The following is a 13,337-nucleotide window of genomic DNA, read 5'->3' as shown; positions in this document are numbered from 1 at the left end:
GCTGGGAGACCAGGGGACACTAAAGAGTGACGCACACAGCTGGGAGACCAGGGGACACTAAAGAGTGACCCACACAGCTTGGAGACCAGGGGACACTAAAGAGTGACACACACAGCTGGGAAACCAGGGGACACTAAAGAGTGACGCACACAGCTGGGAGACCAGGGGACACTAAAGAGTGACGCACACAGCTGGGAGACCAGTGGAGACTAAAGAGTGACGCACACAGCTGGGAGACTAGGGGACACTAAAGAGTGACGCACACAGCTGGGAGACTAGGGGACACTAAAGAGTGACGCACACAGCTGGGAGACCAGGGGACACTAAAGAGTGATGCACACAGCTGGGAGACCAGGGGACACTAAAGAGTGACGCACACAGCTGGGAGACCAGGGGACACTAAAGAGTGACGCACACAGCTGGAGACATGGGGACACTAAAGAGTGACGCACACAGCTGGAGACCGGGGACACTAAAGAGTGACGCACACAGCTGGAGACCAGGGGACACTAAAGAGTGACGCACACAGCTGGGATACAAAGGGACACTAAAGAGTGACGCACACAGCTGGGAGACCAGGGGACACTAAAGAGTGACGCACACAGCTGGAGACCAGGGGACACTAAAGAGTGACGCACACAGCTGGGAGACCAGGGGACACTAAAGAGTGACGCACACAGCCGGAGACCGGGGGACACTAAAGAGTGACGCACACAGCTGGAGACCGGGGGACACTAAAGAGTGACGCACACAGCTGGGATACAAAGGGACACTAAAGAGTGACGCACACAGCTGGGAGACCAGGGGACACTAAAGAGTGATGCACACAGCTGGGAGACCAGGGGACACTAAAGAGTGACGCACACAGCCGGGAGACCAGGGGACACTAAAGAGTGACGCACACAGCCGGGAGACCAGGGGACACTAAAGAGTGACGCACACAGCTGGGAGACCAGGGGACACTAAAGAGTGACGCACACAGCTGGGAGACCAGGGGACACTAAAGAGTGACGCACACAGCTGGGAGATCAGGGGACACTAAAGACTAAAGAGTGACGCACACAGCTGGGAGACCAGGGGACACTAAAGAGTGACGCACACAGCTGGGAGACCAGGGGACACTAAAGAGTGACCCACACAGCTGGAGACCAGGGGACACTAAAGAGTGACACACACAGCTGGGAGACAAGGGGACACTAAAGAGTGACGCACACAGCTGGGAGACCAGGGGACACTAAAGAGTGACGCACACAGCTGGGAGACCAGGGGACACTAAAGAGTGACGCACACAGCTGGAGACCAGGGTACACTAAAGAGTGACACACACAGCTGGGAGACCAGGGGACACTAAAGAGTGACGCACACAGCTGGGAGACCAGGGGACACTAAAGAGTGATGCACACAGCTGGGAGACAAGGGGAGACTAAAGAGTGACGCACACAGCTGGGAGACTAGGGGGCACTAAAGAGTGACGCACACAGCTGGGAGACAAGGGGAGACTAAAGAGTGACGCACACAGCTGGGAGACTAGGGGACACTAAATAGTGATGCACACAGCTGGGAGACTAGGGGACACTAAAGAGTGACGCACACAGCTGGGAGACCAGGGGACACTAAAGAGTGACGCACACAGCTGGGAGACCAGGGGACACTAAAGAGTGACGCACAATATACAAATACAAATATACATGTGTATTTCAAAATGTATATTTTCTCCTTTTTTAATGCTATGTTATTTCTATTCGAGATGTTTACATTTTGGATTGATTATTTCTAGTCCTTTAATGTCTCTATTGTTAATGCCTTGCTGCTTGATGCTGCTGCAACACAACAGGTTTTATTGATGACACCATAAAGTACATCTCATCCAACCTTAGGAGAGAAACCAAGGTTGGGGTGAAATTGTCCAAAAATCAGCTCCTCTCGTCTTCTCCTGTCCACTATTCCTCTCCTCTCCTCCCGTCACAGGGTTAAGGAATAGTGGATAGGATAAATCAAAAGGACTTAGGAGAAGGGAGCTGCTCATTAAACTATAACGGAGCCACTCACACAAATTCTGTGACTTAATCAAACACTAATAAAGGCATTCTCTGTTTCTCTATGAACTAAAACATTGTTCAAATCTTAAACTCTCTCTTAATCTTTTTATATTAGATAACTTCCGTCTTTGGGGGCCCCCTTCTGGTCCGGGGCCCCAAGCAGTTGCCTGCCCTGCCTGTTCGCAACGTGTTTGGATACTCCTCTGAATGCTTGTCTTTTTTACTGAGAATATTCATATATTGTTTTTTTATTTTTAATATTTATGTTTATTTTAAAGAAATGTTGTAATTCTTGTAGATCGTCAAAATGCTGCTGTGGCAAAGACACTGTCCCAACTCGGAAAGAATAAAGTATATATCTATCTATTTTCATTTGTATTAAATAAAAAAAGTATATTTAATGTATTCAAATATTCTTTAACCTTCTCTTTATTTATTTGCTAATGCGGATGTGGTAATATCTCAAAGACTTCAGTATTGGTTATATTTATAATGTATTTATTTTTAATATAGCATTTTATTTATACATTATTTTACCTTCTCTCTATTCATCCAATGACAGTCGTGTAGAGCGGAAGGGGGCGTGGCTTACAAATCTAAACCCGGCCCGGCCTGGAACGGCACCAGCTGCTGCGTCACCATGGCAACCGGCCCACATTCACCACGGTCACCACAGTGTGAGGTCAGTGTTTCCATGGCGACGGAGCAGATGAACGGTAATCCGTCCTTGTTGTTGCTACCGCGCGTGCCTGTGTCAGTGTGTGTGTGTGTGTGTGTGTGTGTGTGTGTGTGTGTGTGTGTGTGTGTGTGTGTGTGTGTGTGTGTGTGTGTGTGTGTGTGTGTGTGTGTGTGTGTGTGTGTGTGTGTGTGTGTGTGTGTGTGTGTGTGTGTGTGTGTGTGTGGCCTAGCATTACTATACTTGTGGGGACCTAAATCTGTTTACACAGTCACGTGTGGGGACTCGCCTCCCTTATGGGGACAAATTGGAGGTCCCCATAAGGGGATTCATTAATTTTAGGGTGAAGACTTGGTTAGGGTAAGGGTAAGGGTTAGGGTAAGGTTAGGGTTAGGGTTAGGGTTAGGGTTAGGGTAAGGTTAAGGGTAAGGGTAGGGTTAGGGTTAGGGTTAGGCATGTGTTGGTAATGGTTAAGGTTAGGATAAGTCTCCAGGAAAAGCATGTAAGTCAATGTAATGTCCCCTGAAGTGATGTATACATGGTGTGTGTGTGTGTGTGTGTGTGTGTGTGGTGTGTGTGTGTGTGTGTGTGTGTGTATGTGCTCGTGTGTGTGTGTGTGTGTGTGTGTGTGTGTGTGTGTGTGTGTGTGTGTGTGTGTGTGTGTGTGTGTGTGTGTGTGTGTGTGTGTGTGTGTGTGCGTGTATGTGCTCGTGTGTGTGTGTGTGTGATGCTTTTAATAGCAGTTAGCAGTAATGCAGATGAAGCAGCAGAGGGAGATTAAAAGGCACTGCTGCTGTAAAGGAAATACAAATAATAATAAAATGGAGGTCACCCCAAACTGGACCTGCACGTTATAGTCTTGCACTATTTTTATTTCTACTTGGCTTCTTTTTGCACTATTTTACACTTTCATGTCTTTGTGTATTTACGCTGCATTGCTGGAGGAGAACGGGACTTCACGTTGTCATGCCATATCTCCACTGTCGCTGTTCACAGGGCAATAAAGCTTTGAATCTTTGAATCAGAGATACTGCAGGAGGACATGTTGACCCCAAAGACGCAGCTCTGCAGCAGCTGCATGCTAATAACATGCATCTCTCCATGCTAATAACATGCATCTCTCCATGCTAATAACATGCATCTCTCCATGCTAATAACATGCATCTCTACATGCTAATAACATGCATCTCTACATGCTAATAACATGCATCTCTCCATGCTAATAACACGCATCTCTACATGCTAATAACATGCATCTCTCCATGCTAATAACATGCATCTCTCCATGCTAATAACACGCATCTCTACATGCTAATAACATGCATCTCTCCATGCTAATAACACGCATCTCTACATGCTAATAACACGCATCTCTGCATGCTAATAACATGCATCTCTCCATGCTAATAACACGCATCTCTACATGCTAATAACATGCATCTCTGCATGCTAATAACATTTATCTATGCATGCTAATAACATGCATCTCTGCATGCTAATAACATGCATCTCTACATGCTAATAACATGCATCTCTGCATGCTAATAACATGCATCTCTACATGCTAATAACATGCATCTCTACATGCTAATAACATGCATCTCTACATGCTAATAACATGCATCTCTGCATGCTAATAACATGCATCTCTACATGCTAATAACATGCATCTCTGCATGCTAATAACATGCATCTCTACATGCTAATAACATGCATCTCTACATGCTAATAACATGCATCTCTCCATGCTAATAACATGCATCTCTCCATGCTAATAACATGCATCTCTCCATGCTAATAACATGCATCTCTCCATGCTAATAACACGCATCTCTACATGCTAATAACATGCATCTCTGCATGCTAATAACATTTATCTATGCATGCTAATAACATGCATCTCTGCATGCTAATAACATGCATCTCTACATGCTAATAACATGCATCTCTACATGCTAATAACATGCATCTCTCCATGCTAATAACATGCATCTCTCCATGCTAATAACATGCATCTCTCCATGCTAATAACATGCATCTCTGTAGCTTCATGCTAATAACATGCATCTCTACATGCTAATAACATGCATCTCTTCATGATAATACCATGCATCTCTACATGCTAATAACATGCATCTCTGCATGCTAATAACATGCATCTCTACATGCTAATAACATGCATCTCTACATGCTAATAACATGCATCTCTATATGCTAATAACATGCATCTCTACATGTTAATAACATGCATCTCTACATGCTAATAACATGCATCTCTACATGTTAATAACATGCATCTCTGTAGCTTCATGCTAATAACATGCATCTCTCCATGCTAATAACATGCATCTCTGTAGCTTCATGCTAATAACATGCATCTCTACATGCTAATAACATGCATCTCTACATGCTAATAACATGCATCTCTACATGTTAATAACATGCATCTCTGTAGCTTCATGCTAATAACATGCATCTCTACATGCTAATAACATGCATCTCTCCATGCTAATAACATGCATCTCTGTAGCTTCATGCTAATAACATGCATCTCTACATGCTAATAACATGCATATCTCCATGCTAATAACCTCTCCATGCTAATAACATGCATCTCTCCATGCTAATAACATGCACCTCTACATGCTAATAACATGCATCTATCCATGCTAATAACATGCATCTCTCCATGCTAATAACATGCATCTCTCCATGCTAATAACATGCATCTCTCCATGCTAATAACATGCATCTCTCCATGCTAATAACATACATCTATCCATGCTAATAACATGCATCTCTACATGCTAATAACATGCATCTCTCCATGCTAATAACATACATCTCTCCATGCTAATAACATGCATATCTACATGATAATAACATGCATCTCTGCATGCTAATAACATGCATCTCTCCATGCTAATAACATGCATCTCTACATGCTAATAACATGCATCTCTACATGCTAATAACATGCATCTCTGTAGCTTCATGCTAATAACATGCATCTCTACATGCTAATAACATGCATCTCTCCATGCTAATAACATGCATATCTTCATGATAATACCATGCATCTCTACATGCTAATAACATGCATCTCTCCATGCTAATAACATGCATCTCTACATGCTAATAACATGCATCTCTACATGCTAATAACATGCATCTCTATATGCTAATAACATGCATCTCTACATGTTAATAACATGCATCTCTCCATGCTAATAACATGCATCTCTACATGCTAATAACATGCATCTCTACATGCTAATAACATGCATCTCTACATGATAATACCATGCATCTCTACATGCTAATAACATGCATCTCTCCATGCTAATAACATGCATCTCTACATGCTAATAACATGCATCTCTACATGCTAATAACATGCATCTCTATATGCTAATAACATGCATCTCTACATGTTAATAACATGCATCTCTCTATGCTAATAACATGCATCTCTACATGCTAATAACATGCATCTCTACATGTTAATAACATGCATCTCTGTAGCTTCATGCTAATAACATGCATCTCTCCATGCTAATAACATGCATCTCTCCATGCTAATAACATGCATCTCTGTAGCTTCATGCTAATAACATGCATCTCTACATGCTAATAACATGCATCTCTCCATGCTAATAACATGCATCTCTACATGCTACTAACATGCATCTCTCCATGCTAATAACCTCTCCATGCTAATAACATGCATCTCTACATGCTAATAACATGCATCTCTCCATGCTAATAACATGCATCTTTCCATGCTAATAACATGCATCTCTACATGCTAATAACATGCATCTCTACATGCTAATAACATGCATCTCTATATGCTAATAACATGCATCTCTACATGTTAATAACATGCATCTCTCCATGCTAATAACATGCATCTCTACATGCTAATAACATGCATCTCTACATGTTAATAACATGCATCTCTGTAGCTTCATGCTAATAACATGCATCTCTCCATGCTAATAACATGCATCTCTACATGCTACTAACATGCATCTCTCCATGCTAATAACCTCTCCATGCTAATAACATGCACCTCTACATGCTAATAACATGCATCTCTCCATGCTAATAACATGCATCTCTCCATGCTAATAACATGCATCTCTCCATGCTAATAACAGGCATCTCTCCATGCTAATAACATGCATCTCTCCATGCTAATAACATGCATCTCTCCATGCTAATAACATACATCTCTCCATGCTAATAACATGCATCTCTACATGCTAATAATATGCATCTCTCCATGCTAATAACATACATCTCTCCATGCTAATAACATGCATATCTACATGATAATAACATGCATCTCTGCATGCTAATAACATGCATCTCTGCATGCTAATAACATGCATCTCTGTAGCTTCATGCTAATAACATGCATCTCTACATGCTAATAACATGCATCTCTCCATGCTAATAACATGCATCTCTACATGCTAATAACATGCATCTCTACATGCTAATAACATGCATATCTACATGCTAATAACATGCATCTCTCCATGCTAATAACATGCATCTCTCCATGCTAATAACATGCACCTCTCCATGCTAATAACATGCATCTCTCCATGCTACTAACATGCATCTCTCCATGCTAATAACATGCATCTCTCCATGCTAATAACATGCATCTCTACATGCTAATAACATGCATCTCTCCATGCTAATAACCTCTCCATGCTAATAACATGCATCTCTCCATGCTAATAACATGCATCTCTCCATGCTAATAACCTCTCCATGCTAATAACATGCATCTCTCCATGCTAATAACATGCATCTCTCCATGCTAATAACATGCATCTCTCCATGCTAATAACCTCTCCATGCTAATAACATGCATCTCTCCATGCTAATAACATGCATCTCTCCATGCTAATAACATGCATCTCTCCATGCTAATAACATGCATCTCTCCATGCTAATAACATGCATCTCTACATGCTAATAACATGCATCTCTACATGCTAATAACATGCATCTCTCCATGCTAATAACATGCATCTCTGTAGCTTCATGCTAATAACATGCATCTCTCTATGCTAATAACATGCATCTCTACATGCTAATAACATGCATCTCTCCATGCTAATAACATGCATCTCTCCATGCTAATAACATGCATCTCTCTATGCTAATAACATGCATCTATCCATGCTAATAACATGCATCTCTCCATGCTAATAACATGCATCTCTCTATGCTAATAACATGCATCTCTCCATGCTAATAACATGCATCTCTGTAGCTTCATGCTAATAACATGCATCTCTCTATGCTAATAACATGCATCTCTCCATGCTAATAACATGCATCTCTCCATGCTAATAACATGCATCTCTCCATGCTAATAACATGCATCTCTCCATGCTAATAACATGCATCTCTCCATGCTAATAACATGCATCTCTGCATGCTAATAACATGCACCTCTCCATGCTAATAACATGCATCTCTGCATGCTAATAACATGCATCTCTCCATGCTAATAACATGCATCTCTCCATGCTAATAACATGCATCTCTCCATGCTAATAACATGCATCTCTCTATGCTAATAACATGCATCTCTCCATGCTAATAACATGCATCTCTGCATGCTAATAACATGCATCTCTCCATGCTAATAACATGCATCTCTCCATGCTAATAACATGCACCTCTCCATGCTAATAACACGCATCTCTCCATGCTAATAACACGCACCTCTCCATGCTAATAACATGCATCTCTGCATGCTAATAACATGCATCTCTCCATGCTAATAACATGCATCTCTCCATGCTAATAACATGCATCTCTCCATGCTAATAACATGCACCTCTCCATGCTAATAACATGCATCTCTCCATGCTAATAACATGCATCTCTGCATGCTAATAACATGCATCTCTCCATGCTAATAACATGCATCTCTCCATGCTAATAACATGCATCTCTCCATGCTAATAACATGCATCTCTGCATGCTAATAACATGCATCTCTCCATGCTAATAACATGCATCTATCCGTGCTAATAACATGCATCTCTCCATGCTAATAACATGCATCTCTCCATGCTAATAACATACATCTCTCCATGCTAATAACATGCATCTCTCCGTGCTAATAACACGCATATCTCCGTGCTAATAACACGCATCTCTCCATGCTAATAACATGCATCTCTACATGCTAATTACATGCATCTCTCCATGCTAATAACATGCATCTCTACATGCTAATTACATGCATCTCTCCATGCTAATAACATGCATCTCTCCATGCTAATAACATGCATCTCTCCATGCTAATAACATGCATCTCTCCATGCTAATAACATGCATCTCTCCATGCTAATAACATGCATCTCTCCATGCTAATAACATGCATCTCTCCATGCTAATAACATGCATCTCTCCATGCTAATAACATGCATCTCTCCATGCTAATAACATGCATCTCTCCATGCTAATAACATGCATCTCTCCATGCTAATAACATGCATCTCTACATGCTAATAACATGCATCTCTACATGCTAATAACATGCATCTCTACATGCTAATAACATGCATCTCTACATGCTAATAACACGCATCTCTACATGCTAATAACACGCATCTCTCCATGCTAATAACATGCATCTCTACATGCTAATAACATGCATGACCTTCCTGTCCCTGCAGTAGTGTGTCTTTTGCACTATTTCTATACTTATGTATGTCTTAAATAAACTGGGTGTTGACGCAACAACAACAACAGCAACAACAACAACACATTCACTTTTGAGCGTTTCACAACAAAACCTTTGCTTTTTTTTTGCTGTTATATAAAATACTGCAGTCAGTCATATATTCTTTTTACCTGTAACTAGCAATTGTACATGATAACATGTTTAAAGTGACCCTCCCAACCCTGTTTATATATATATATATATATATATATATATATATATATATATATATATGTTTCTGCTACTGTGATATGTCTATATTTCTGTTGCTGCAGTATATCGGTCTTTAGATGATATTTCATATTGTGTATTCTTTCTGGTATATATTTGTGTTTTAATTTTAATATATATTATTTATGTATTATTTATATATTTTATTGTATATAATTTTATTTTTATTTTATTGTATATTATTTATATATTTTATTATATTTGTATTTTATTATATATTATTTAGGTATTATTTTCTATATTTTATTATACATTATTTAATTTTAATTATTTCTATATTGTATTATATATACACATTTATTTATATATTATTTTATTTAAAGTATTCCTCTGTTAATGAGGCTGCAGTTCCCCCAGCCGCCACTAGAGGAGGAGTCACATTTCACTGATATCTTTAATTGATGACGTGTTGAGAGCGCGTGTCCCTGGGGGCGTGTTCGCAGCGTGTCGGTCGAATAAACACGACATGTGATCGCCTTGTGATACTCCTTCAAACAGGCGCATTATTTCTGCAGCTCTCGCGTCGAAGTTTCTCTGAGTTAAAAACTGAAAATGTGGATTTAGTTCTTCTTGCAGCGGCTGCAGCTCAGCAGCACATTCATCATCTCTGACTCCTCTTTCCTCCCCCCTTCTTCCTCCTTTGAACCTCCTCCTCCTCCTTGTTGGCATCTTTCAAACGCAGCGCAGGCTCCTGATTGGCCGGCTGCGAGGTGACGGGCAGCAGCCAATCACACGCTTCCTTCTTATCCCAGCCCCTCTTTTTATGCCACCTTGTTTTTAAACTTCAATGTATATTCACCTCCCCCTCCTCCCTCCTCCCTCCTTCCTCCCCTCTTAAGATGTAAACCTGCCCTCCCCCTTCCTCTGTCTCATGTTAGAACAGCCTCTCAAGTCTCAACATGGAGGTCGACAGCTCGCTGAGGCAGAAACAATGGCTGCCCCCCTCCATTCTTCCTCCCCCTCCCTCCCTTCTGCACATTTGTAGGTTGCAGCGCAGCCTCTCTGCTCTCAGAGCTATAAATAACTCGGCAGCCATCTTATCTGTGTGTGTGTGTGTGTGTGTGTGTGTGTGTGTGTGTGTGTGTGTGTGTGTGTGTGTGTGTGTGTGTGTGTGTGTGTGTGTGCGTGTGTGTGTGTGTGTATAGGGACATTCAGTTGTCCACTCTGTTTTTTGTATACATGCACATATAGGTACATACAAATACAAACAGTTGTGTTTTTTGTGCATACATACAGATATAAATTGTGTGTGTGTGTGTGTGTGTGTGTAACCATAGGGTTGTAACCATGTGGAGACTAAGTAGAGGGCAGATATCACATGACACAAGTGCCACAAATATGCAGCTTTTTGGATGTTAAAAGGAGTAAATGTTAAAAAATGTGTTTGGTTTCTTTTCTATCTTAACATTTCTGGATTTTAAATGTTGTGTTGCATTCAAGGACTACAGATGGATGTCGTTGCAAACAGGGTTTCTGCACAGAGACATGTCATTTAGCCGTGTGGTGTTACCGTCCTAATGTTGCATTTGACTCGAAAAGCCGTCGAATGAAAGCTTGTTGTCATCCTCTCACGTGATGTGGTTATTGGGAGTTTGTTCATGGAGATAAGCAGGAGGTGGAACACCATGAAAACATTGCAGAAGAAGAAGGGGAGGTCCGAAGTGGAAACTGGATGTAAATCTGACAGTGGGGTTAGCTTCGTGTCAGAAAGGGGTTAAGGTTAAATGAAGAAGTCAATTTCTTCATTTGTATTATTTATTCACTAAATCGTTTACAAAATAAATACCTCCACTCAGACTTCTGGATGTTTCAATTTTCTTCTAACTATACTTTCAGATTTTAGGGAATCTTTCTAAAATATTTTTACATTTCCACAAACTCCCTCTGGAGGGATTTCAGCCTCTGCAGACCATTTACATGCACTGACCCCTATAGAACACACTACAGGAAGGGACTTGGAAGGACTTGCTTATTTTTCACGACACATAAAGTAATTCAAGATTAAAACTTCCATATGTGCAGATTTTTTATAAATTTGTGAGTCCGTTTTTTTTCAATCTCGAAGTCAAACGAGTGTTTCGCAGCAGGAACAAAGATAAGTGTTCAGCGCGCGGTTATTAACGATCATGAGTGAATGTTGAGTGTGAGGCTTAACTAATGAGACGCTTACTGAAGTGTTGCACAAACACGAGTTCCCACGCAGCTGACGATGTTCCTGAACGCACCGTGCTCTGTGGGAGTTATAAAATCACATGGCGTTATTGCACTTTAAAAGGTGTAGCGTTTAACAAACCCGCATTAAAATGTGTAGACATAACGAGTGTCTCGTTTACTGTTGAGGGAATACTCACATTATCCCCGATGGAAATTATGGTTCTCGAAAGAGAGGATGTAGTTTTATAAATAAATATTATGAAAACATTGACATTTAAAAAGAGGTTATGGATTTTTTCTTTTTTAAATTGTCAAATTAAATGTATCAAATAAAATATATACATTAGAAATATTAGATATTTTTGAAAAAGAACACAAAATTCCATAATTTGCTAAATCATAGTAAAAAAATGTTTTTAATGAAAATATTATCGAATTTTTTTTTTAAAATAAATCTGAAAAAGGTAAGAATAATTGAAAACTCCAAAATGTAAGGGTTATTCTAGAAAAACTCTCACAAAAATAAATATAACATTTATTAACACTAGAAGTGCGGCTAGGGGAGGCTGCACCATCCCATTTAGGAACAGTGCATTTAGTCAGGCTCATTTCATTCAACACCACCATCAATAAGAGAGTCCTCATCCTACTACTCATTCAAGCAGTGGCTCATTGGTAACCAACAGCGTCAGCACTGATGCGTGGGTGTGTGTGTGTGTGTGAGAATGTTTTATTTATTATCATGATTTGCTCCTTACCTATTTTCAGTGATGTCGTCTATTGTAAATATGTACATTTTGTTTGTATAACAATGTAGTGGTATTTGTATTCTTGCTTGTAGGATGCCTCACCATCTGGCAAAGGGACTGTCGGTGAAAACTAGCCTTTTGGCTGATTCGAGTACTTTTACATGTTTTTAATATGTTGATTAATGTACACTGTCCCTTGTTTTGAATAAATCAATTCAATTTAAAAAATACAAAATATTTCTGAAAAAGTTGAAAATTAAAAAAAGTTGTTGGAACATTTAAAAATAATTTAAAAAAAAGTAAAAAATATTAAGAATTTATTTTTGGGGATGTAAATGTTCAATAGAAGTATATTTTAAAAGATATACACAATTCTAAAAAAAGTAATATTATAATTTTAACTTTCGAAGAAATACTATTATAAAAAAAGTTAAACGCATTTATTCGAAAAATTGTCAAAATAAATATATTTCTGAAAAAGCAAAAAAATGTGTGTCATCGTCGTCCCTTTTGCCCCAATTTCAAATAAATGTACAATAGATAGATAGAGGGATGATTGAGCGATTGAGCCACAGTGCAGTGTTCTCTGCTTTTAACCCATCCTAGCACCACGGCAGGGCAGGAGGTGAACTGGGACCTCTCCGAGTAGCAGTCCACACTCCATATTCAGGTCTGGTCGGGGACTTGAACCGGCGACCCTACGGCTCCCAGTCCGAGCCCCTACT

Source organism: Gymnodraco acuticeps, unplaced genomic scaffold, assembly GCF_902827175.1.
Source record: "Gymnodraco acuticeps unplaced genomic scaffold, fGymAcu1.1, whole genome shotgun sequence".
Lineage (NCBI taxonomy): Eukaryota > Metazoa > Chordata > Actinopteri > Perciformes > Bathydraconidae > Gymnodraco > Gymnodraco acuticeps.
This window is presented reverse-complemented; position numbering follows the sequence as displayed.